This window comes from Symphalangus syndactylus, chromosome 11, assembly GCF_028878055.3.
Source record: "Symphalangus syndactylus isolate Jambi chromosome 11, NHGRI_mSymSyn1-v2.1_pri, whole genome shotgun sequence".
NCBI classification, from domain to species: domain Eukaryota; kingdom Metazoa; phylum Chordata; class Mammalia; order Primates; family Hylobatidae; genus Symphalangus; species Symphalangus syndactylus.
In genome coordinates, this window is record NC_072433.2 from 71,817,908 (window position 1) to 71,845,506 (window position 27,599).

At 35.7% G+C, this 27,599-nt stretch overlaps 1 protein-coding gene across 2 annotated transcripts in view; it reads right to left on the minus strand.

The window, feature by feature from the left end:
* Positions 1-27,599, minus strand: part of EDIL3 (EGF like repeats and discoidin domains 3) — a 447,895-nt gene that overhangs the window by 341,421 nt on the left and 78,875 nt on the right. The window lies entirely within an intron of this gene.

The window sequence follows — 27,599 nt, forward strand, 5'->3', positions numbered from 1 at the left end:
GCCTGTAATCCTAACACTTTGGGAGGCCGAGGCAGGCAGACTACCTGAGCTCAGGAGTTCGAGGCCAGCCTGGGCAACATGGTGAAACCCCATGTCTACTAAAACACAAAAAGTTAGCTGGGCATGGCTGCGTGTGCCTGTAGTCCCAGCTACTCAGGAGGCTGAGGCAGGAGAATTGCTTGAACCCGGGAGGTGGAGGTTGCAGTGAGCCAAGATCGCGCCACTGCACTCCAACCTGGGTGACAGAGTGAGATCTCGTCTCCAATAAATAAATAAATAAATAAATAAATAACAATAATAATTTGGCCAAAAAGAGTTAACTGTCCTTTGATAATGATCCTATCTCATGGCAGGTGTACATAAGTGAATCATTAAAATAGACCTATTAGCAGAATAATGAGCAACTTCTGGACTACATGGCTTAAGAGCTTTTTTTCCTGTTGTCAATGATACTTTAAGCAACAGTCAACTATGCTTCAACTATGCATTCTTTCTGCAAACACCAGTCCTTTCTGAATCCATGTTATGCTTAGAAAAAGAAGATTATAGCCAGTTTACACATGAGAGTAAAATGGTTACTCACTGAAAATTTAAAGTATACATACTTAAAATGACACAGTAAGGATTTCAGACATAGATATCAATATATTTCTAATGATATGAACTACTTACTTCCTTCAGCTAACCTTTATTTGACATTGATATTAGTTTTTAATTCATTAATGTTGCACAAGAAGCTGCTCTGTACATAAAGATTTTCCCTTAGGTTTTTAGATAAAAATAACACCTCTATTTCACTTAGCATCTTTGATGATTCAAGCACTTTTATTGTTAGAAAAAAATAAGAAAATCACCTATATTCACAAGATTTAAACCATGGCAGTATAATTCAGGGGCATATATTATCAATCACCACTTCGTACTGTTCCATTATAAAATTCAATACATCTTTCTAATTCTAAAAATAGTGTATGCTCACTGTAAACAGTTCAGATAATGCAGTAACAGGGAAAGCAGAAAGCACAAATTCTCTATTACCCCATATCCTATTACTAATTTGAATTATAGTCCACAAATCTTTGTCTGTTTAGCTCTATTTATTCTAATCAATTATTTTCATTTATTTTAATAAAAAATAAAGACATATCTTCCTGAAAAAGTTTAAAAAGTTATTACATGAACTTTAAACATCCTCTTCTTTTTGTTCCCTCATCATATATGTAGCCACTGTTAGCTCTTTCTTATGTATCCTTTCTGAAAATTTATATATGATCTCTTTTATGTTTCTTTCACACGAATGGACAGAAATGGCACATTGTTCCATTTCAAGTTATTTTTGCTTTGCAATATGTCTCAGAGATTTTCAGCACAAAGCCATTTCACATTTTTCAGCAAATATATGGTATTCAAAAATATGAATATGTCAAAATTTATATGTAGTTCTATACTACTGGACATTTAGGAGGCTTCAAGTTTTTCCCTTTACAAACTATTTATGAATCAATCACCCTTGTACAAATATCTCTGTGAACTTTTACTTGTACAGGAAATATAACCTTAGACATAGACATATCATTCAAAATTTTTATTAATTCTGCCTAGTATCCATTCAGAAATATTATCTCAATAAAGAATACTACTAATAGTATATCACTTTTAGTTATGGCTGGTGGCATTGCAGATGGGACTGTCTCCAAATTAATTTATATTAGTGTGGGCAATATGTACATATGATTCCTGTTTCTCCACAATAGCAATTGTGCAAGGTTGGCTCTAACAAGATGAGCTCTGAGTTCTTATGATCTAGGAATAAACAATAAAGTCAGATCTACTTTACTGCATAGCTAATCCAAAAGATACAGAAATCTGGGGGCTCTCAGAGCTTTATTCTGGACATTATCCCCAAAGTTAATGTGACTGTTGGCAATTTTCCCAGACCTAGGGTTAGGAAGCTCAAGAGGCATATCAGTAGACACTAAAGAGTTTCCAAACTACCTGACCTGCCATCTTCTCTAATCTCCCCGACGTTCTCCACTTTGAGTTTGGGAAAACTCTTTACAGCAAATGATGAGAATTTGTAAAGATGGGGTCACTAAACAAATGCTGTTGGATCTTGTCAAGTCCTTTGTTAAATGAAAAAGCAGTGTATGTTCTATGATCTCTCTCTAAAGTTGGAGTGAGTGAGAGAAAAATCTAGAAGGATATGTGCAAAAATATCAATGTTAGTTACCTTTAGATAGAGAGGTCACAAGGGTATTTAAATATTCTTCATTGTGTTTATCTTTTTTTTGTAATGTTTCCTACAATTACATGCACTGATTTTTTGTAATAAGAAAAAATTTAATTTAAAAACTCACAACATATAAAAACCCAATTAGCAGCAAAGTAAAAGCAGAAATGATAACTACTAAGGTTGAATGGAAATAAACAAAGGTTAGTGAGTATCATGAAGGGCCATGAATGTTTAAAGTTTCCTTAATGTAGCGAATACTAAACATGGGATCTTCAGGAGCCCAGCACATTCTCATCATACATACATTGCAGGTGTGAAATATTTTGGTTTATCATTGCTGTTTAACTCACCAGCCTAAGGATATATAGACATCTGTCAGTAAATTTATTGATATTATTTGCTTACCTTACCATGGGGTTTATGTCAACTTATAACACCTCTTTGACAAAACGAATGCATAAATTAATTCTAGAACAATTCTTATTTTCATTAATATGTATACTGAGAGGCTGAAATTCGTATTTGCTTTAACGAACACCAACAACATACTAACCACGAAGAACGAATCATGTGGCAAGCACTGTTCTAAGTTCTAAGCACTTTATAAGACATTATCTCTCGTGAACTTCACAATCATCGTATGACATGAATGCTACTATTGTCACCATTTTGTAATAAAAAAAGTTAATAAAAAGTAACTTACAACTTTAATTTCTTATTCTCTGACCTAGAGCCTGACAGAAAGAATGAAGTGATATCTATGGAGAAGGCAGACATGAAAATATCATAGAAACATAAATAACAGTCTAGATTACTTACGTAGCCAAACCTGAAAAAAAATCCCTAGTCATTCATCAATCCCTTCATTCACTCAAAGAACATTTATTGTGCTCCTACTGGATTCAAAGTGCAGGGTTAATTCTTATGAGTTATACCACAAATTTATGACACAGTCCTGGTCTACCCAATTTATTCTTTAAATTTTATCTAAATATTTTAAAATTCATCTTCTCTGAGACTTTCTAAAAGAACAGAAATAGACCTAATTGACCCTATTTGAAAATACCACATTATTAATAAGTATTGTAATATGAAATTAGATGTGAAATTAGAATGCCCCTTTAACTATCACTTAAAATAAAGGAGAGACCTGGCTAATACGGTGAAACCCTGTCTCCACTAAAAATACAAAAAATTAGCCAGGTGTGGTGGCGGGCGCCTGTAGTCCCAGCTACTCGGAAGGCTGAGGCAGGAGAATGGCGTGAACCCGGGAGGCGGAGTTTGCAGTGAGCCAAGATTGCGCCACTGCACTCCAGTCTGGGCGACAGAGCGAGACTCTGTCTCTACCAAAAATAAAAAATAAAAAAATAAATAAATAAATAAATAAATACAAAATAAAGGAGAGACTTAGTCTATTGCAGAAGGAAAATTAATGCTGATGTTCAGAGGATCCCTTATAAATGATTTATGTGCCTTGGGTTGTCCCCATGAAGCCCCCGGTCACTGATATGTTGTAAGCTTGTAAGCTACTGAAATTTACTTTACCTCTGGAAAAGAAAATCTATTTTATGTTCACTTAAAACCCCTTATCAAGTTTTTCACTTTGATTAATGAAATTATGTTTCATGCTTTTTCAAGTAATTACTTAATTACTAAATCAGCTACAATCCAATACCATTAGGAATAAAATTCAATTTTAGTAACTTTATTGGCATGATAAAATCTAAAAGCATTTCCAGGGTCAATATAAAAACTCCTCAGGCAGGATGGCATAAATTGATAGCAGTCAAAGGAATTACAGACCACATCCTCAACTGTGGAATGATTCCGTTTTGGATAGTTACTGCTTTTTTCTCAGAAGGTTTTCTTGGAGCTTTTCTTCTTCTTAGCTTAATTTTAAAAAATTTTGTTTTGTTCTTTTACAGGAAGAAAATGTGGAACTATTGACAATGTATTGATTAAAAATGTGGAGTTAAAAGCTCAAGAGGCATGCGAGCATATGCAATAACAACGCTCACACTTAGGTTAGCCTTCATCGGCTTTCTTGTAACTTCTTTATTTGTTAATGTGAAGAAGGAAATATAATTATTTATATTTTTGAATCTAAACACAGTGTTTTTCTATAAGGGCTTAAAAATCTAGAAACTGATGAGATCAATTGAAATTTTAAAATTTTCTAGTTACTACCTAGGTAAATTTTCCAAATCCAAATAATTTCTTTAACTTCATTGTCCTAATGTATAAGATAAAAATAATTATATATTATAATTATAAATACCTCACCAACCTCCACCTAATTGTCATAAAGATAAAAATATATGCTAAAGTTCTTTTTCAAGTCTCAGGTTTTAACTTAGTTTTCAAAGATTTGTTGATATTAATAAGCAATTTATTGAATATTTCCTATGTACCAGGAAGCATATCTAGTAACTACACACACATATATATATATGTAGGTATATATACACACATATATAATTCATTTAATATGCAAAATAAACATGAGGTTGGCCTTAATATCAGCATTTCACAAGTGAGAAGGTAGTTTAAGAGGTTTAGAATTTTGCCTAATAAATACAACTCATAAATGGTATAATTCAACACCAGGCTTATCGAGCTATCTAATATTCTATGCTAGGGTGCCAGTTGCTTTGAAACCCAAAAGAACCTGAATTTAGACAGCTGGAGAGAAGTTGTAATTGTTATCTGAACACATTTTTAAAACAGCACTATAAAAATCCTAATTATCTTTGCAAATACAAAATGGAAGTATGAATTAATTTTTTTTCCTGGAAGCTGCCACAATGGATGTCTTGATTAATATTTCCTAAAGAAAATGGAATGTACGGATGCCACATTGTGTCAGTGTTGTTATATTATTTCAGAAATGTATTGACTTGGGAGTGGCCAGTGTCTCAACCTCTGTTTCTCTACAGTTTTTCTCAGCTTTGCTTGTCTCCAGTATCTAGTTAGGATCAGAGGCATTTTTCATACAAGATTAAAAAGACAAAAGCAGTAGTTACAGATTCACATCCAAACCCCATGATATCCAGGAGAAGTCAGAGAGTAATAAGCATCCTTTAGTAAGAGCAAGGAAATTTCTTTTCCAAAAGAATTGGAAATTTTTCCCTCACTACATTTCGGCCCTCAATGTACAATGCCAGATTCCTGATCCAATTCCTATCTTTAGGGCGTTAATGGTCCTAAGCCTGAGTTCTTGAATCAATCACTCTGCCAAAGAGAAAGGGATTTCCTTCAGAACAATTGCTCTGCTCTCCTTAGGCAGAGCAACATGAATCTGCTAATAATGAACTCTGTCAGACTCCTGGGTTCATACCTAGCTTTCCCACATACTTAAGTCACTTAATCTCTTCATGTTTTGCTCCCACGTGTAAAACGTGAGGATAACAACAGCGTCTGCCTGATAAGGTGGTGGTGGGCATTAAAGAAGTTAATATTCATAAAAATGTTTTTACAATGCCTCGCACGTAAAATAAATGTTACTTAGGTCTTAAACCCATGAAATCTACTTGAATAGTGAGAAACACAGCATTGCCACAGTGGCCTAAAACTTCTCAACCACATATCTTTTGTTTTACAGTCTCTAGACAAATGTCCCTTTTAATGTCTATTTTCACTTCATCAATGTTTCTACCATACTCCTCACATACATGGTGAAATCAGCACCATGGTTTGTCTACTTCCCATGGTGCTGGATTCTTTCACGCCTCTAAATAGTTCTATATATCTATCTCCTTGTATTTATATACCTTTATAATATGAGAAGGAGTTAAACCACCTTGTTTGACACCTGCACAATTCTTTATTATAACCCCAGTACTTGTTAATATTCTTCCCAGTGTGTACATCTATGCCTTGTTGTCAATATTCTGTCAAGATTTTGACAACACGTGGGGATGATCTAACCTATTTTTCCACTGTCTTTGTCCATCTGCTTTTTCTCCATTTGTTACAGTTCTGATTTGAAAAGCGCTATTTGAATTTGAGCATCCTAAAATATTTTATTTATTTTTTATTTCTTTTAAAGACAGCGTCTTGCTCTGTCACCCAGGATGGAGTTCAATGGTGCAATCATGGCTCACTGCAGCCTCGAACTTCCAGGCTCAAGTGATTCTCCTTAGCTTCCCAAGTAGGTAGCACTACAGGTATGCCCACCACGCCCAGATAATTTTTTAAAGTTTTTGTAAAGACAGGGTCTCACTATGTTGCTCAGGCTGGTCTTTTTTTTTTTTTTTTTTTGAGACGGAGTCTCGCTCTTTCACCCAGGCTGGAGTGCAGTGGCGCAATCTCGGCTCACTGCAGGCTCCGCCCCCCGGGGTTCACGCCATTCTCCTGCCTCAGCCTTCCGCGTAGCTGGGACTACAGGCGCCCGACACCTCGCCAGGCTAATTTTTTTTTTTTTTTTTTGTATTTTTAGTAGAGACGGGGTTTCACCGTGTTAGCCAGGATGGTCTCGATCTCCTGACCTCGTGATCCGCCCGCCTCGGCCTCCTAAAGTGCTGGGATTACAGGCGTGAGCCACTGCGCCCGGCCTCAGGCTGGTCTTAAACTCCTGGACTCAAGCAATCCTCCCACCTTGGCCTCCAAAAGTGCTGGGATCACAGGCTTAATATCACACCAGGCCCTAATATATTTTAATATCATTTTTACTTCTCAACATTTAACCTCTCTATTGTCACTATTTCCCCGTAACATTCTAGACCAATTTTCACAAATATTGAGATGATTTTAAGTAGTTGAAAAAATGCTTTATGTATTTCTTTCACTATTCATCAGAAAATATAAAACCAGCATATGAAATCTATTTTAAGGATATTATTGCTAATTTTATTTTAGTAAAATGTGGAACAATTTTTTCATGTTAGTTTTTACTTAAAAAGGTGGTAAATAGACATAGAAAAAATTCTGGCTATCAGAACAAATGACTGATTTTTGGAAACACCAAAAACAGTGATAACTACACACACACACACACACACACACACACAACGCACATACATAGAAGACCTTCAGAGCACAGTAGTCATCAGAGAGGTAATAATAAAGATTTCATTGCATTTTATAGCAATTTAATTCTTTCAGTGTATGCTCACAAACGTATATTTTACCGCCAGTCTCACAGAATAACCCTTTGGTTTAGTATAAGGTATACTCATAAAATTTCAGAGACAAAAAGGACCCCAGAGACTGTATTCTTCATGACTTCTTTGCTCTTTAAAAGTTTAAAAGGAGGTCTAGAAATGTAGTGACAAGTCACACAGCCAGGTGGCGGCACATTTTTGGATTGGAATCTTAATCTCCAGATCCCTAAATCAGTGTTTGTTAGTTTGTTGGTGTTTTTACTGCACCAAACCACCTACTCCATAGTTATTCTTCTGTTAAGGGTGGAAAAAACTGTGGCTCTAGTGCTAAGGCAAGACTAGAAACCAGTTTCAGTGAGTCAAGTCCCATACTATTTCTCCTATCTGCTAAGCCACAAATATGAGAATGTTATGAAATCCATTTTCCAGTTTGCATATAGTAGAACATGTTTATTGTCAAATGTGCAAAATAATTGATTATCACAAATATCTTGTACCAGTTTTTGATTTCTTACCTAAACCACTCTTATTTAAAATAGTTTGTTATTTTAGCAGCACAAGAAGGAAATTAGAGGTAGCTATATAAAATGTATTAACATTCCCTTAGCAATCAATCTCAATTATGTATAAGTTATAATTTGTTGGTCTCATTTACAAACTGAATTTCCACTGGCTATTTTTCTCTTATTTCCAACTGAATTGGTTTTAGTGTGGGATATCTGTGCTAGATCTTAAAAGAACTCTCTGGGAGTTCTTTAGCTTTATTCTTAAGGCAAGCGAAAGAGGTGATAATCTAGAATACTTGTAGCTCAAATAAGTGATTAAAGAAGCATCATTATTCACAGACAGTGGATATGAAAGGATTGCAACAACTAGGCAACCATATTAACTGAGTCCCTAGAGGGAGGAAGTGGATGATTTTGACAAATGCATGCTCCAAAACAAAGACCTGATAGGTAAAATGCAAAAGTAAATGTTGAGCATCAACATTTTTCTTGTCACATAGATCTATTAACACTAGTTCAGGGTCTCATTATGGAAAGGCTGAACTGCTTTTATTCACTGAATTTATACATTTGCTGCAGGGAGGTTTTCTAGTTTACATTTTTCATTGCATGACTATTCAGTAAATATTCTGCTTGTGTTGCTGGGATCTCACTTTCTTACTGTCCTGAGTCTTGCAAAGCCACCCTGGAGTAATCCACTGTTTTCCTTCCTACACACCTTTCTGGGCCTTTTGGGCTGCTCTTTGCCATCTCATCCTATCTTATCTCATTCTTTTGTTGGCTGCTTATTCACATACATTTGTATGTAGAACTTCAGGTTTCTTAAAATCACACAGAAAATCCCCAAATGAGAAATATGGCCCTCTTGTTGCAATCCAGTTTTAGAAGACTGGTGTGAGAGTGTGCCTAAACTTATAGTCAGATGAATTTTTAAAATATTTACATTTTTTAGATGATTGTAAATTTTGAACACAAATTCAAGATGTGCTTTCAGAATTGTCAGCTCTGGTTAACTTTCCCCATATACAGAACTTAATCTCTAACCATTCTGTAATTGTTTTTCTGTAACTTTTAATCATTTCCTTCATAATCTGTCAATACTCAAGCATTTGCTTTTTGATCTGTTTATTTAGATTACCAACGTCTTTATTTTCTCTTGCCATTGCTTTGATTATGTACTTTTTTTTTTTTTTTTTTTTTTTTTTATTGAGATGGAGTCTTGCTCTGTCACCCAAGCTGGAGTGTAGTGGCGTGATCTTGGCTCACTGCAACCTCTCCCTCCCTGGTTTAAGCAATTCTCCTGCCTCAGACTCTGGAGTAGCTGGAATTACAGGTGCACACCACCACATCCGGCTATTTTTTTTTTTTTTTTTGTATTTTTAGTAGAGATGCGGTTTCACCATGTTGGCCAGGCTGGTCTCAAACTCCTGACCTCGAGATCCACCCGCCTCGGCCTCCCAAAGTGCTGGGATTACAGGCTTGAGACAACATGCCTGCCGATGATATACTTACTTACTGACTTTATGTACATGTCAAGTATTTTTAGTTATATATAGCACACTCAAAGAATAACTAAACTACATCAGGCATCTTTTTAACCATTTAAACGTTTCAAACATATTACCCATAATAATCACTACATTGTTATTCTGTAATCTTAGCCCCATAACACCAGTAGTCTATAAAATGCTACTTATTACATAAAGTAAACCATTTTAAAAGTTAAAAAGCTGATGTCACTTTTTGCTTAAACATTTTAATTATTGGCTGCAATGAATGGAATGTTTACATCCCCTCAAGATCCATATGTTGAAATTTTAACCTCCAAGGTGATGGTATTAAGAGGTGGGGCTTTTAGGCCGTGATTAATGTCCTTATAATAGAGACCCCAGAAACTTCCTTGCCCTCTCTGCTACGTGAGGTTATACCCAGAAGAGAGGAAGCAGACCCTCACAGACACAAAATCTGCCAACACCTTGATCTTGGACTTCCAGCCTCCACTACTGTGAAAAATAAATTTCTGTTTTCTAATAAGCCACCCAGTCTATATTATTTTGTTACAGCAGCCCAAATAAGATATTGATTATTTGCTATTTTATATTATATTAAGAACTGCATTTGTTTATAAAAATATTGCCATTTGCCTACTTGTGTAGCTACACAAATGTGTAGCTACACCAGTTGTTAAGATCAGTATTTGAAATATACTGTTTACTGCCTAACATTTATAAGACATAATTCAGTATGAGTGCCATAACTTTTCATTGATTCATTCACTCAACATATATTTTAAGTACCTACCTTTGCCTCACATAGTGAAATAGTAACTTATCATAGATATATATTATAAATTTATATCATTTACACAGGGGCTTTGTAAAATATTTTTCTCAAAAAATTGAGCTAATAAAAATCAAATTAAAATTGATTCTTTTAATGTGGAAATCCTTTTCAATACAGGAAATAACCGCCTTTTTTTGAAAGTTAATTCGCATGATAATGTAATTACTGGAAATTATGAAAGTCCTTTTACTGTAGTATACCCCAAAATACAATCCCTGAAGATTCAACCTTTTAATTTCTCCATCCATGTCACTGGAAATCTAATAAAACCTGTTTGTGTGTACCATATTTTCCCCAAATAACTCAAAGTGGTTAGGCAAATATCTTTTTTTAAGTCACAGCTCATATCAATCACATAGTCTAGTCTGTTGTCTCTATTTTATAAATGGAAAGTTAGACACAAACAGACAAAAAGGTGAATGTCTAAGAAAGATTTTAAGGATGAATAAGAGTTTACGTATGAATCAACAGTAGATGGAAGAGTAGAGCATTTCAAACAACATATGGAAAAGAATGAAAACATAACATTACAGACTGTTTATTCCTCTCTTGTGTTTCACTGTATATTTCATTAATTCCTCCAAATCACGGCATCTGTTACTAAATATAGTAGATGAACTTGAACATACATAGAGAGAGTATTTGTTTTTGTTTTTCTAGCATCAAACGTGGCATGAAGTAGAGACTCAAAAATTATTTGGGCTTCTACAGAATCAGATGAGTAAATACTTCCTCAAACTTCCACACTATGCGGTAATAGCTAAAAACTCTGATCTTCTGATCTTCTCATTTTCATTCTTGCAACACAAATCAGCATGTTGAGGACCTACCACGTGCCCAATATTATATCAGGTGTAGAAAAAATGTCTGACATGCCCCCATATTGAAAAAAGGAAATAATAACATATTTCGTGTGGGTCCACTGTTAATTCTTAGATTCTAACCTAATCTTGAGAAGAACAAACTTTTCTCCATGTAATGAAAAAGAATAGTGCAGATTGCCAACGCATAACACATTTACCCTGCTGAATTGCCCTTGCTTAGGTAAATGTGGATGTGCTGACTCCTCTCCCAGAGGACCAAGGATTCCCCATCCTGACTCCTCCTGTTCTCTTTCATATTTCTGACATGGAGTGGCTAAAGATTGTCCCTACTCATGTTTCCTGCTGTTCTTGAGACCACACAAAGAAGAGTGTGGTATAATTTAAGGGATACAGGCTTTAGGAGCCATATCAATATTTTTTCACCACCCCCTCCCCTAGATTTACTACTTTTAGCCTTGTTACCTTGGGAAAATGATAATACATGTAAAGTAACTGGTACAATTCCTGGTGTACAATAGGTATCAATGGCTATAAATTTCCTACCTCCCTTATCCTTTTTCATGAAAGAAAATTTATTCGAAGGCTGCCATATTATAAAGGTCATTAAGTCCAACTCCCTCCAGGAAGCAGGAATAATTCAAATATATGTGGGTAATCATATCAAAGTAGTGTCTTAACTATTAGTAAGCCCAATCAATAAAAATAAATCCTGTACTCTCCTAGAGAAGTTTTCTCAACATCCCAGTGACATGCTAAAAACTGTTTACTTATATTTACTTATGGGAGTCCTGCCATCTAGATTGGCATAAATACTGTAATCTGCATTCTACAGATACATTTTTGGTGTGTACACAATAGTACTTACCAAGATTGTAATCACTGTATTGGCTAAACCCAAAATAGCTGAAGCTTTATGAACAGATTATGCTATGATGTACATATATTAAAACTGTTCCATTTTAATTTATAGACAAAGCTATTATTTACTTTGAATAATAATACTTTGCTGTTTGTTACCTTGCTTCTCAGGTTCTAATTTGGATGGATGCCTTGGTCTTAAAAAGAGCTTTGCCCTTTGCTATCACTCTTTCTTGTCCTCTTCTTACTACCATGACCCGCTTCTCAGAGTGAAATCACAGGGCAGAAGCTTCGATAAGATATTTCTTCTGCCCTCTCTGCTGACACTTTCCCTTTCCCAGCTTCCGTTCCAAAATTGTTTGAACATTTTACTGCTGCGCATTCTCTCCAGACACCCAGGAATTCTGTACTAAAATAAGCATTCCTTTATTGCCAATGGACTGATACACCCAGTACTTAATCCCTGGGGTCTCTTTGCCACTATTTAACGTACCACTGCTCATGAATTGATGCTGTCCAGTTTTCACAGAAGACTGAAAACTGAACATTTCCTTTGCTTTATGGTGCTTGATGCTTTGGCCACATTTGCTTTTCACTCTTCCCACGTGACTTGTATCCACCAAAGGGCAATGGCTGAGCAAGAGAGAGGCAAAATGTAATGTTTCTACATCTTTGCTTTCTACAAAATGCCTAGCAAAGAATTGTTTCCTTGTGATGCCCCAGGAATCATATCCCTCATTGTCCTTCCCTTCCCTTTAACTTTACTGAGTAGAAATGAGTGTCATTTAGAATACGGGTGCCCATCCCCCAGGCCATGACTGGTACTGCCTTCAGTTTCATCTCCTTGAAATTGATATAATTAAATCAGATAATGATCTCTAGCAACATTCATTCAATGGTGACTACTTTACTAGTAAATTCTAATGATCCAGCATGTCTACAGTGTTTTCTGTACAGTTACTCTACCTGTATGTATGTTTTTCTTATCAGACAGTATTCTTATGGCTATTAAGTATGATGTTGCCTTTACTTCTTTCTTGTGAGCCACTATCTGTGAATATATTTTTTAAAATCACGTTTCCATCCCATGACTGTAGGCACTGCACTGTGGTTAAGAATGTGAGCCCTGGCATTCTGTCTTTATCATAGACTAGTTTTGTAAGTTTGGAAAAGTCACTGAAGATCTATACTTTGGTGATCACTTCTGTAAAGGAGAAAAACCTAGGCCAGGTGTGGTGGTTCACGCTTGAAATCTCAACACTTTGGGAAGCTGACACAGTAGGATGGCTTGAGCCCAGGAGTTCTGGGCAACATGGTGAGACTCTATCTCTACAAAGAATTTGAAAAAATACCCAGGTGTGCTGGTGCATGCCCATAGTCCCAGCTACACAGGAGGATGAGGGCTTAGGTAGGAGGACTGCTTGAGCCCATGAGTTTGAAGCTACAGTGAATGAAGATCACCCCCTGCACTCCAGCCTGGGCAACAGACAAAGGCTTTGTCAAAAAAAAAAAGAAGGAAATAAAAATCTTGGCATCTAATTCACAGGATCGTTGTGAAAATTAAATAAGTTAATGTTTGCAAAGCCCTGAGAACAGTGGTTGGCACATATTAAATGTTCAATAAATGACCATTATTATTATCAACTACAAGTTTTCCATGACCTATTTAAGGAATCTTATAAGTTTTCTGAAGTCTAATGCATTCTCTTTTTCTTACCAGTTTGTTCTCATTCAATTCTGACTATTTCTTACCTTTACTGTGATCAACAGAATTCAAAACATGACTTTCATAATTTCTGATATTTTATTCATAGATTACTGTCTAAATCAGTTTAAAGTGGAATAATAATTTGACTGCAAATGGAGAAATGTGGGTTCTATCATGTCTGACATCACTTCAAGCCCAAACACATTATTCATTTACCTTTTGAATGCCTTTTGCAACCCACAGTCCCTTTCAGTAATGGGCACTCCACTATAGTGCATTTTAGATCTCGCTTAAATCTGACTCATGTTTCCATTTTATCCTAATGCCATAATCCACATGAAACACTCAGCAAAGTATCTAATCAGTGCTTAAAAATGTTAGCTGTTAATATGGTTTGTGGGTGACATCTGTCATCACAGTGTGGAAATGGCAAGTACACATTTTGTCTTTTTCTGCATGGGCAGTTGTGTGTATACTCTTGACTCCAGCTTGTTCTCTTCTGATTATGACAACCAGATGCTCTCTAATCTAATCCTGGCTCTGCTAATAATAAACTATAACCCCAGGCAGTCCAAATACCTATTTTAAATTATGAGATATTTGAAGAGTACAAAGAAGTATGAAGAATAGTATAATGAACACCCATGTATCTACCACCTAACTGCCAGATTTCAGCATATTCAACTTTGATTTCACTTTTTTTTTTTTTTGATGCGGAGTCTCACTCCGTCACCTGGACTCGAGTGCAGTGGCGCGATCTCGGCTCACTGCAACCTCCACCTCCCGGGTTCAAGCGATTGTCCTGCCTCAGCCTCCCAAGTAGCTGGGATTACAGGTGCTGGCCACTACACCCAGCTAATTTTTTTTTTTTTTTTTGCATTTTTAGTAGAGATAGGGTTTCACCATGTTGGCCAGGCTGGTCTTGAACTCCTGACCTTGTGATTTGTCCGTCTCAGCCTCCCAAAGTGCTGGGATTACAGGAGTGAGCCACCGCACCCGGCCTCATATTTTTTAAAGAAACAAAACATTAAAGATACAGTTGTAAGTCTGTGTGCACCCCTCTTTTATTCCATTCTTTTCTCTTGCACCTTCTTCAGAAGCCACTAATACAATTTTTTATATTTATACTATGAACGCATGATTTGTACTTTTAAAACAATCTAGAGGTCTACTTTACTCTCTAAATTTTACATATTTTATCATCTTTCCTTCTATATGTTGCTTTTTTTCCTGAAACAGTGTTTTTGAAATTTATCCGTTTTAGCCAGAAAACTTCAATTCATACACTTTAGTTGCTTTATAGCATTTTATTGTATAAATCTACCATAATTTATTTCTTCATTCTCCTGTTTACGGATATTTGGGATTGAAGTTTTTCCTGTTCTTTTGCAATTACATTTTAATATATTTTTCCTTGTACCCTGCCCAAAAATTTATTTTGGATATGTACCTACAGATAAAGTAGCTGCATCAAACGATGTGTATTTGCTAAACTACTCTCAAACTGTTTCTCAAGCAGTGGTATCTACTTATATTCCCACCGCCAATGGGTTAAAGTCTCTACTGCTCATATCCCAGCTTTTTATTATCTGTGAATCAATGAGGATAGTATCATATCAATGCATTGTTTTAGTTTGCATTTCTCTGATTTCTGTTCAGCTTTCTTTTTTTTACTTTAAGGAAGTTGAAATATGTAATTAAGTATATAATATTAATATTCAGTAATTGTTACTTCTTTTTCAGTCTGTTTCACACACTTTTTGAAAAAACTAGTACAGAGAGATCACATTTTATCATTTGATTTGTTCTTGAAATTACCTGATCAAATGTTAATGTAGGAAATATAAAAGGGTATAAATAAAATGCATCTTTTTTTTTAACCAACGTTACTGTGAAAGAAGGTAAGCTAGTAAAGTTTATATTGGGCTGGTGTGTTCAGTATTCATATATAAGAGCAGATATACAGCATAAGAAACATATGAAAGAGCTGACTATAAATGTCCACTAAGCAAGGCTACAGTTTATTCCCAATTGTGCCATCCCATATTGGTATTGAATAGATGGCTGCTGATGATACAATAATCATAACATCATGGTGATAATCATTATAATAATTATAACATCAGTTAATTATTCATGTTTATGAGTTAGGTTCAGAAACTGCTGTGATTATGGTTGACTGCTGTCTTTTTAAAAGCACAATTTTCTTCACCCTAACTTCACTTTTTTCCATAAGAACAAAACTAGGATAACTCTGGATTTGCTGAGGTATCTTTAAAGACTTCTATTTTTAAAGCAAAGTGTGACTCTAGGTTTTCCTTCAGAGGCCATTTTAAATGAAACCAGTCTACAGCTTAAAAACCTTCAGCGGTGCAACACTGAGTTTGCAACAATCATCTCAATTATTTAGAACAGCACACAAATCCCTGTCCACATTTCTAAACATATTGAACACAACTACTTATAATTCACAAATCTTCCTCAATCTCTCATCATCACTGGGTACTACAGTGCATTCTCTCTTCTGGAAAAAAGTAATCTTTTACATATATTCCTTGTGTCCTAGCATATATTCCTAGTTTTCTTTCTACTCCTCTGTAAGTTTTTTCTTTGGTTTGTTTGCCCACTAGGTATCTTAAGTCATGCATCTCTATGACATCACAAGTTTATTATGTTCAAAATTGAACATAAGCTCCCTCAAACCACCCCCCCCCCAAAACTTTTCAGTGAAAAGCACACCACTCATCCAGTTGTACAGGACCAGGTAGAGAAGCCCCTTCCTCTCATTCCCAGAGTTCAATCTATCACCAAATCCTTTTCATATTCTACCTCCTAAAACATCCTGGTACCTATTCACTTCCTTCCACCTCCACTCTCAACACCATCATCGCACCTCACATCTTTACTTCTTGGCTTTGTGCACCTTTGCCAAGAATCCCCACCCTCATTACTATTCATTTTTTCCCCAGGTCTTTTTAATGTACATGTCTGTGATTTGTCGCATTCACTAGCCATTTTGGTTGTTTAATTTGCCTATTTTTAAAACAAAATGCATTGTCAATATTTGTAAATATTCTATATGTGTATGGTTATTCTACTCTTAGCTCCTTTCAGTCTTTATCTCTTCACTGTGAACTGACTTTTCCAAGTCCCAGTTGTCTTCTTTGGCACTCATGAGTGGTGCAGTAATGCCTCCCAGAAGCCCCATGACATTTCTCCTACAGCATGGCTGCCATGCCCATGCACTTGTCCTATTTAATGGTCCCCTGTGCCTCCAGACTATGAAATCTTTAAGGACGAAGGCCCATTCTTCCTGACTTTATCACCAGCACCTAGCATGCTACACAGGCCATCATCGCTGTCCAAAAAATCTCTGCTGCAATAATTGCTTATAATCGATCTCATGATATTGATATTTCCAAGGAAACTAGTGGTAGGGTTACATGATTACTTTTCTGTTTTTGTTGCTTTTGACTAAGTAATGTTTCTGCTTGAAATAATGATGTTAATTTCCAAAAATCTGTAAATACTTTTGTCCTAACCTCATAATTAAAAGTGATGCAGTAAAAACAAAAGATTTGAGGAATTCAAAGACCAAAGATCATACTTGGAAATAGACCCTGCAGCAAACTGCTGGAAAGCTATCTTTGTTTTCAGCATAAAAAAGAAAATTCTATCCCATTACTTCTTAAAAGGCATTTTTTTAATTTGTAGTTAAGTAACATTCAGCATCCAGAAAACAATGGGGAAAATCTATAAAAACTATCATTTTCAGTAACATTCTGTGTACCAGAGAATGCTCTGTGATGGGCTGAAGATTAGTTTAACAAACAAAACAAACATCTGTCACAAGAAGTCAATACCTACAAGAGTGTTTCTAAAGGCATGTGTAAGTTATTCTGTGTTAAATAGCACTATGATTAGAGTATATTTGAATCATATAATAAATATGCATAACAGTAAATTTGAATGTTCTTGAATAAGTGGGCCCCTTTTAAGTGTCAAAAAATCATAAACGCTTACATAACCTGAATTGCACTTTTAATATTCATTGATTCTAAGGAAAAGCTTACTGATAAAATGCTATCATTAATTAAGTAAACTAAATTTAAATTTTCTAATTCCAACAGAAATAGGTGTGTATGCAAATCTATATTACATACGTTTGTGTGAATGATATTTATCTAGCCTTCAAACGCTACTTTGCCTACATATAGATTTGCTAATCTGAAGCCAGTTGGGAGCTACAGTATCTCATATTTAAGAAGCATTACTAGTTAGAAAGCAGGAACCATGTCTTAGAGGGTTTTACATTTCTCATGCCTAGCACAGTGTCTGGCACGTATAATAGCAATAGATATGCAATAAATGGCCAGATGAGTGAACCAAAATACTTTGTCTGTAGGATATTATAAAATTAATGTTCTTACTTACATGAGACAAGATATATTCATGAAAGGAAATCATAATAAAAAGATTATCTTATGTCAGACTTGGGCTTCTAGGTTCCCGAAAATAAATTCACATGTAGTTACTAATACGTTTGGTCACACTTGGCATGCATTGCTGCACTTTCAGTGATAGTGGCTGCTTTCACCATAAATTTGATGAAGGGAAGTGATGGGCTGTGGAAGGCCTCAGATAGAAAGTCTTTACAGAGATAGTGTCAGGGTGACTATTCTGTCAGTGGCATGAGGGATCCAGTGGCACTGATTAATTTCAGTGCCAGTGCTTTATATGGAAATGGGGAAACATGCAGAGCACAGAACTGAAATTATATTATACGTGTAGTTCCTTTTGCCTGTTTGAACATTATTGCTGGCCGCCAGAATCTCAACCTATATAATTCCATGGGAATTTTTTTCACGGATTCACCTAAGATGAAACTCTTGTCCTGTATCTTTAAATTTTTGCTTTAGCTCTAGGCTTACAGTGAACTCTATAGTCAAGCTGCATAAATATTCCTGAGCTTTGGCTTTGTGCACCAAACTCTCCTGAGAATAGCACAGGCAGTAGATTGCAGTTAAGGATTTTTTAAATGTTTTAATTTTGTGATAGCATACATTTTCACAAAAACCAATATGTGCTTTAGCTTGCCACACTTTCCCCATTCTATAGATTTAGAGGGAAGAGAGTAGGGAGTCATAGAGCCTGTCATTATTTTAAAAGAAAAAGTCATAGATGTCCATGTGAAAGAGCAGAAGATTTATTAATGGAAAATGAAATAAATAAAATACTCTCTAAAGTATAAAAAGACTATTCAGCAATAAATCTTGCAGTACATGCTGATATGCAGTGCTTAAGGTCTTATCAAGCCTATACTGAGGAATTCAGTAGACAGTTACACTATGAATCAAGACAATATATTTAGCATATACTCTGTGATTGCTGCTTTTTTATTTTATTAAACTTTCACCAGGCTTTGAACACATTATATATTTAGTTGGAGTCTTTATATAAGGGAACCATGATTTTACTTTTTGTATACTTTATAACTTATTAGGTAAAATGGGGCAATAGGATAAATGGAATAATGCAGGGTTTATTTGTTCTTTCTGAAGGTTTTGGATACAGTTATTTCTCCTCTCATGGTTTTTCCTCTGCCCTCATAAAATAAGGCTCTGCACCTCAGGTTGGAATCAATTAGGCTGATCCTCAGCTGTTCAGCATTCAAAGTTCCCAGAGAGGCAGCCTGTATGCACCTACTCTCCCCACTGAGGTTTTAAGCTGAACTGGAATTCTGCCCAGCCTTTGGGCCAGACACAGTATCTCAGCAATGCTAGTGCAGAAGTCTACTAGGTAAAAACCTCTTTCATGGTTTAGATAAAAATCTATTGGTGCTCTTCTAAAAACAATTCTCTACCTGAAATGCTTGTGACCAGAAAATAACCCTGGCAATTAGAGAGGAAGACAGCCACATAATGGGAGATGTAGAGACTTTGGGTTGGTGATTATTTGTATAATAATATTGTTGAATGGTGTAATAGATGCATACGTTCTATTGAGCTAAGGCGGTATTTATCCACTTGCCTTATTTTCATAAAGAATATATAGTAATCTAATTTCTAAAGAAAAATGTGCTACGTGGATTCTTTATACAAGAATGAGAGCTTATTTTTGGATGTAATAAGAAATGTGAAATTATTATTATTAAGAAAGTAAGATGTGGGTATTTCTCTTCCAAAGGTGTTGGTCTTCTCTGCAGCTATCTCCAGATCATCTTCAGCAGGACTGAGTTGAACAAAAATGAAGAAAATAATAGTATTGCTTTTCAGATTCTGTATAATTTTCAATATTAAATTTGTAGATCAAATCAGCATTTAAATATTTGTCAAAATGATTGCTAATACAATTTGGAATTCAGGTTGAATTCTGAAATTAACAAAACTACACAAGCTTAATGAACATTAGGGATTAAAATGCAAGAATTTCTGTACTATAAAAGGACACATGCACAGGCCTGCTTTTTACATGATCACAGGGGAAAATGAAGGGAATTCTTGAAATCAAAAACACTGCTAAATACAAATGTCAAATCTTAGTCATCTTCTTACTTGACCAATGAGCAGCATTAGAGAGTTGAATGCTGTCTACTCTGTGAAACATTTTCTTTACTTGGTTTCCAATACACATTTTCTTTGATTTCCCTCCTCCTTCTCTAGCCATTCCTTCTTAGCAGGCTCTTCCTCTTCCTCTCTAACTCTTAATTTTAGAGTGCTCCAGGGCTCAGTCCCTGGACTTCTTGTCTTTTCTATCTATACTCATTCCCTTTGTAACTTCAAATAGTCTCTTGGCTTTAAATACCACCCACAGACTGAAGACTCTTTAACATTTTTGCTATATCCCCTAAAACCCCAGATTTATACTCACGAACTCACTTGGATGACTAATCTCCATCTCAAATTTAACACGTCCACAGTCCTGATGATTTTCCCAGACCTACTTTTCCCGTTGTCTTTCTCATCTCAGTTAACGTCACCTTCATTCTTCCAGTGGCTTGGGCCAAAACCCTTAGAGGCATTCATGACTCATCACTTTCTCTCATACCCACATCCTCTCTGTGGGCAGTTTGTGTGGCCTTTACCTTTAAAATACATCCAGAATGTGACCATTTCTCACCCCTGCACTTCTAACATCCAAGTTCAATCCATAATCCTCTTTTGCCTGGGTTCCTGCAATAACCTCATTTCTTTGCTTTTATTTTGGATGCTTTCACTATCTTCTCAACATGCAGCAAGAGTGATTTTGTTAAAACATGTCAGGTTATGCTTCCCCTTTGGTTAAAATTCTCATCGTGATGATGAAATTCTAAAATTTGGCAGGGATTATAACGCAGGCCCTGACCAATTGAAATTCATGTCAACATCCACCTACTAAGATTAGACCAATACCTACCAAGTAAATATCAATTGTACTCAGAGGGTTTCACATCGTCCTGTCACCTCGGGATATTTCCATCTAAATACTTTCCTCTGTTTGGAATGCTTTTGCTCCAAGCAACAGTCTCATCTTCCTTAGGTCTTTACTAAGAAATTATCTTCTCGGAAAGGCTTCCCCTGACTACTCAACTTAAAATTGTAAGTCTTCCTGACCCCAAATCCTGGGCTTCCTTAAGAACACTGATCACCAAATGTCATACTACACATTTTACATAAATATCTTGTTTATTGTCTCTCTTCCCCACTATAATGAATCCCCACAAGAATAGACTTATTTTTTTTTACTCCTATACCCATTACTTAGAACAAGTTCTACATAAAATAAGTGCTCTAGAATATTTGTTGAATTAAAGTTGAATAAATAAATGAATAAATGAAAGCAATGTATAATGTAGAGCTAAAAAATGCAACTCAAATCTTGGGGATTGTAACTATATCCGTCTTATCCTAGAATGGCACATTTAAAAATGTTTTTGTTTCTGTTATTTCTAGGTGAACTGCTAAATTCAATAGTTTCCATCTAGATTTCTAAATGGAGCTGGGAATACATAAACAAACAAACAAATAAATAAGTACAGTAAGTCTACAATGTGAGTTTGGCTTTTTAGTGTTAATGTTACACATTTAACATTCCGTGACATTATCTAAATAAACTTATTTAAACTCACCCAATAAAAAGAAGAGTGTTGTTTAACTTTTTCTTCCCTTAAATTAGCAAAAGAGCTTAATCAGGGAAACAAAGAGCTGCTTGAGTTTTATACACTGTGCCTTCTTCCCAGAACGTACTCTTTCGCAGCTCCTCCATGAAGAGAGATTTTACCTCTGAGTTCCTATTATTTCCATTTTTTCTTAATGAGCTCTTTCTGGTCAGCATTGATAAATGCTCAAATTGTCACAAACACTTACTCCCTTATGACTCATTCAGTCACTTCACTGCTTGCAAGCCATAGTCTGTCCCCAGTTCCTCACCTAAAAAGGAACCCAGAGCCACTTGGTTGTGAATCTACTGGGTATTCCTTGGTCTTTATCCTACCTGACTTTCCCATCAGCAACTGAGATGACTAACATCTGATTCTTAGGATACTTTCCTTATTGATAGCATTCATTCATTTCTCTCCTTCCATTCCTTTGACTAACCTCTCTGGGTATTCTTTCTGACATTATTTGTTTATCAGGAATGAATAGGATTACTGACATTTTTTCTAATAAGTTCAGATACTTCCAACTTTTAAGTTAAGAAATTGTTTAAGCACTAAAATACGTTAATGAAATGAAAACCTTAATAAATTAGTTCTATACTTCCACAAAAATATTCTGACTATAAATCTTAAGTAATTTCATTTTAATATCCCACTGCCTAATAAAAAGAATTAAACACATACACTTCCTGACTTCTAAGTAACAGATTGTGGAGGATGCTTTAATGGGACCCTCAGATCCTTCTTCAGGAACAAAACATTAATTTCCCCAGCCAGAAGTGTTGGATCCTGAAAGTTCACAAGTTAATTCCTCCCTACTCATTCCCCTGGCCAAGAAAGCTACCTCATCTGCATGTCTTCCCCGAGGACAGCCATATCCAAGGACTGCTTGATGCTGGGGTGAAAAAGCACAACCCCCTTGTCTCAATGGCAGACAATATGCAAGAGCCATGTTAGCTTCAGAGCTCCCCATGATACTGAGAGCTCTTTTACAACCACCACTCAGTGAGCCTCCCCATCTTCCCAGTGCTGCTGCCCTTACTCCCTCTAAGAGCTCTTCTTGCACATAAATCTCCATTTCAGACTCTGCTGCCTGGGAAATTCCATCTAGACATACGTCATCTCTAATACTTGAGATACTGAGTGTCTGTGCTACCGAATGTTGGCAGAATATGCCACCTCAAAATTAGCCACTTTGGCATAAGGCATTTCAAAAATAGCAGGAAAAAAAGAGAGTCTGACCTTCTTTTTCCTCCCTGTACAAGGAAGAAAGAAATATTTTTCTTACCAGAGGTGGTGAGTCAAGGCTGAAAACTATCTGTACAAACAGATCTTATAAAAATAATGTTTATCTTCCTTAGCTGTCCCATACATTTTAGTTACTTATCCACTATCACCAGACTTTGTTCAACCTACTGTATAAACATCTGGGTTTTGCCACTTCTTTCAGTCTTCATTTTCTTGTGGGGATTTCTAGATGCATGTAAAATAAACTCTACAATTTTCTCCTATTAATCTGCCTTATGTCAATTTAGTCTCAAAGCTAGCCAAAGATCCTAAGAGTGCAGAGGTAGAGCTTTGCCTTCCCGGTTTATTTCAAGTGGCTCAGTTTCACCTTGAACAGAATGCCACTGAACATTTGTGATTTCGGCTTTAGTCTCACTGCAACATTTAAACTAAAAATATTCTCTACTAAGCCAGAGAAGTTGGTCACATTGTAATCTCCTTGATAACCTGCTTTAAAATTTCAATATGTAGTACTAGAAAAAAAATGCAAGGTAGTGCCTGCCCAACAGTGAGTTTAGTTGACAGAATCAAGCAAGTTACTCGTAGCTGCTTGTCAAATTGAACCAAACTAAAGGGAGAAAAGAGCTGATAGGTTTAGAGTCAGGTAAATCAATTAAGGCTTACCATTTCTCCTTACTAAATTGATTTTCATGATCAGCACGAGAATGTCAGCCAAATGATATGAGGACATTTAATTTTATTTTAGCTATATTCACACACACACACAAACGCACAACTGGCTTGCCTGAATATAAAGAACATTTGAATCAGGGAACAATCACACTTTTTAAGACAGAGGTTATCAGATTGAATTTTTTGAAAATACAGGTATATATCCTTTTAAAAAGGTACACTAAAAGCAAAACAACCCTGAAAGATGGGAAATAATATGATGGTGTATGTGCCAAAACATTTAACTTAAAGAAAAGCGATGTAAACAACAAACCAAATAGAATTTTAGACAAAAATTGATACAAAGATTATAAGAGATAGGTGACTATCCACCAGGAAGTGAGAACATTCATTATCATGTATGTGTGTGTATATATCTAGATATATACACACACATACAAATATATATAACTACAGGCCCTGGATATATAGAAAGTAATAACTTTAACAAAAGTATAGCAGACAATATACAGAGCATCAAATTATGTTTTTGCAGCTCCAACTCCAACATATAAAAGCACATATGCCATTGATATACCCAGATACAGTTAAAAAAAAAACAAAAACTCAGTGCTACATCTCTACTGCCCAATACAGTAGCACTAGCCACAAGTGGCTATATAAATTTAAAGTTAAATAAAATTATAATTACAAATTCAGTGAAAGTAAATTTCTGAGTTTTGTTTGTTTGTTTGTTTGTTTGTTTCATTTTTTTAGCCACCCTGTCTGTGGTACTTTGTCATTGTAGCTCCAGCCAACTAACACATCAGGTTTGATATATTTTTATACCATACTGTCTCTCATACCTGCTTACCAACAATAATTGGAAATATCAATAACACTGATGACTTTTTTAAATCACAAAATTATGACACTCAAAATTTAGAGGTTGTTTTCTGAATAAGATATTTACAAGGCACTCAGAATGTCAGAACCCATCTCATGCTGAATAAGACATAGTGTCACAGAGCCAGGAAAGCAGTACTAAAATTTTTCATTTTCTTATAACTGTTAAGTTTTCTGCCTTTTGCGCCCGGCCGAAAAAGGCAGAAAACTTAACAGTTATAAGAAAATGAAAAATTTTAGTACTTTTTTCTATTCCCATGCTATATATCATAATATAGAGGAAATTAAAGAAAAATATTTTTGATTACATAACTTTTAAAAATAATTCTGTAGGTGTGAATATGTGTGTGTTAACCTGTATGAGTGATTAATATGTCTTTAGAAGAAAGGATGCTACCCACTCTAAAATAATGTTACATGACATTTATGCACTAATAATATGAACCACAAAAAAAGTCTAAAATAATTCAGACAATGGTACTTATACTTAAAAATGAATTTATCAATATTACCAAAGCAACAGGAAAGTCTATCATCATAACAGTGGAGTATTAAGTAATACCCATCATAAAAATTAACTAAATTAAATTATATTTAGATATTTTTTGAATATTCAACAAGAATTAATTTGTAAATGAGTAACAGGCAAACTTACTGACTTTTCCTAAATATAATGACTAATTTCTGAGAGCTAATCAGAGTTCACTGCTTCATTTCAAAAATAGCAGAGTAATAATATATAATATTAATTTAAACATATTACTCTTAAAAAACATAACTACAAGATTTTCCTAAACAACTTGCAACATAATAATGCACACTGATATTAATTGCAATTGTTTATACACAAAAACTTAGGTTGAATTCTGTCTGTGTGTTGCTTAACTGTTATACACACACCATTTGCTATGTTTTAATATAAGCATTTTGAATACCCAAAGACATGTTTTTAATTGATGAACAGTGACTCAGGTTGTCAGCAATCATATAGGAAGGAAATTATAGGTTATTACAGGCATGTGACAGAAGTTCCCATATTTTTTCCTTCAGAGTTTGGTTCTAACACTGCGTATTTTGGCCAAATTTGTAGTTACTTTACCTTTTCTAGCTTTGGTTTCTGTATTGGCAAAATGGGGATAATTAGAGCTACTATCTCTATTTGTTATAAAAATAATTATATACTACACAAAAGCAACAAACTTTGTATCTGACACATAGTAGGTGATTTCTATACATCAGTTACCTACTTTTTTCCAACTCTAAGAAGCCTTAGGTTGTTACAGAAAAGTTACTAAAGTCTTTCCCTCTTTCCTCTCCCCAGGGAACCCCTCTTTCTTTCCTGTCCTATGTAGTACTTGGAGCTCCAGGCAGAGAAGTTCAACTTGCTAAGTAGGTGCCTCATTACTGTTGTATCAACATTCAATTTTAGATAGGTATTATAGTGATTTTGTAAGTAAAAGTTATATTCTAGAATAAATCAGTTCTATTCTGCATTTCCCACAAGATCTAGGAGAGTGGCACATACTCAGCAAACATTAAATACATATTTTGAAATTAAAATGAAACTAACTAAATCTTACATCTAAAACTCACACAAGATATTTATTACTCATTTTGAAAAAATGTGTTTTTAAGCTGTTCAAACTAGTATACAAGTTATTTTTTATGCTACCAAAATTTAAAACAGAAGAGAAGTTTAGGTTGACGTTTCACACCAAGGTAAACTTGTGTACAACTAAAGGAAACTGGTGCAGAAGCTCTTTAGTTTAATTAGATCCCATTTGTCAATTTTTGCTTTTGTTGCAATTGCTTTTGGCGACTTCATCATAAAATCTTTGCCATGCCTATGTCCTGAATGGTATTGCATAGAGCAAAAGAAGCCATTATCAGAGTGATCAGACAAGCTACAGAATGGGAGAAAATTTTTACAATCTACCCATCTGACAAAGGTCTATTATCCAGAATCTACAAGGAACTTAAGCAATTTTGTAAGAAAAAAACAAACAGGCCAGACTCACTGACTCACGCCTGTAATCCCAGCACTTTGGGAGGCTGCGATGGGCAGATCATAAGGTCAGGAGATCGAGACCATCCTGGCTAACATGGTGAAACCCCATCTCTACTAAAAATACAAAAAATTAGCTGGGTATGGTAGCGGGTGCCTGTAGTCCCAGCTACTCAGGAGGCTGAGGCAGAATGGTGTGAACCCCGGAGGCAGAGCTTGCAGTGAGCCAAGATCACGCCACTGCACTCCAGCCTGGGCGACAGAGCAAGACTCCGTAAAAAAAAACACCATTCAAAAGTGGGTAGAGGACATAAACAGACACTTGTCTAAAGAGGACATATATGTGATCAACAAACATGGAGAAAAGCTTAACATCACTGATCATCAGAGAAATGCAAATCAAAACCACAATGAGATATTATCTCATGCCAGTCAGAATGACAATTATAAAAAAATTCAAGAAACAACAGATGCTGATGAGGTTTCAGAGAAATAGGAATGCTTTTACACTATTGGTGGGAATTAGTTCAACCACTGTGGAAAAGAGTGCCACAATTCTTCAAAGATTTAGAACCAGAAATATCATTTCTTGGGGTGAACAGACTCAACACCAGGTCGTGGGGGTGGAAGTCTGGCAGAGTCAAAGGAATGAGAAAAAGTCAGTTTGAGAGAGAAAAGTGGGTCGAGAGGGCCATCGCGAGTTCATGGAGGCTGAGGAGGCTGAGAAGGCCCCGAGCTCTGGGAGCACACGCTATTTATTGGTAATCCAACAAAGAAACAGGTTGTGAGAATGTGGGAATCAAAAGGGTGTGTTGCATTAAGGACATGATTTACAGCTGTGATGGTTTAGCAGTTTCTCTGCTACTTGAGATAATGGAGAGCAGGTTCTTTTAACTCAAGATACAATCGATCCTGGGAGAGCAAGGAACAAGGAGCCAGCAAGTCTAGACACATTCTAGAGCCACGAGCCCTGGATTCTATCCAAGCCACTATGGATTTTATGCCCTGGGCTTAGATTATGGTGCATCAGGGTAGCCTTCCACCCTTCAGCACAGAGCTTGGTGTTCCCAAAGGCCTC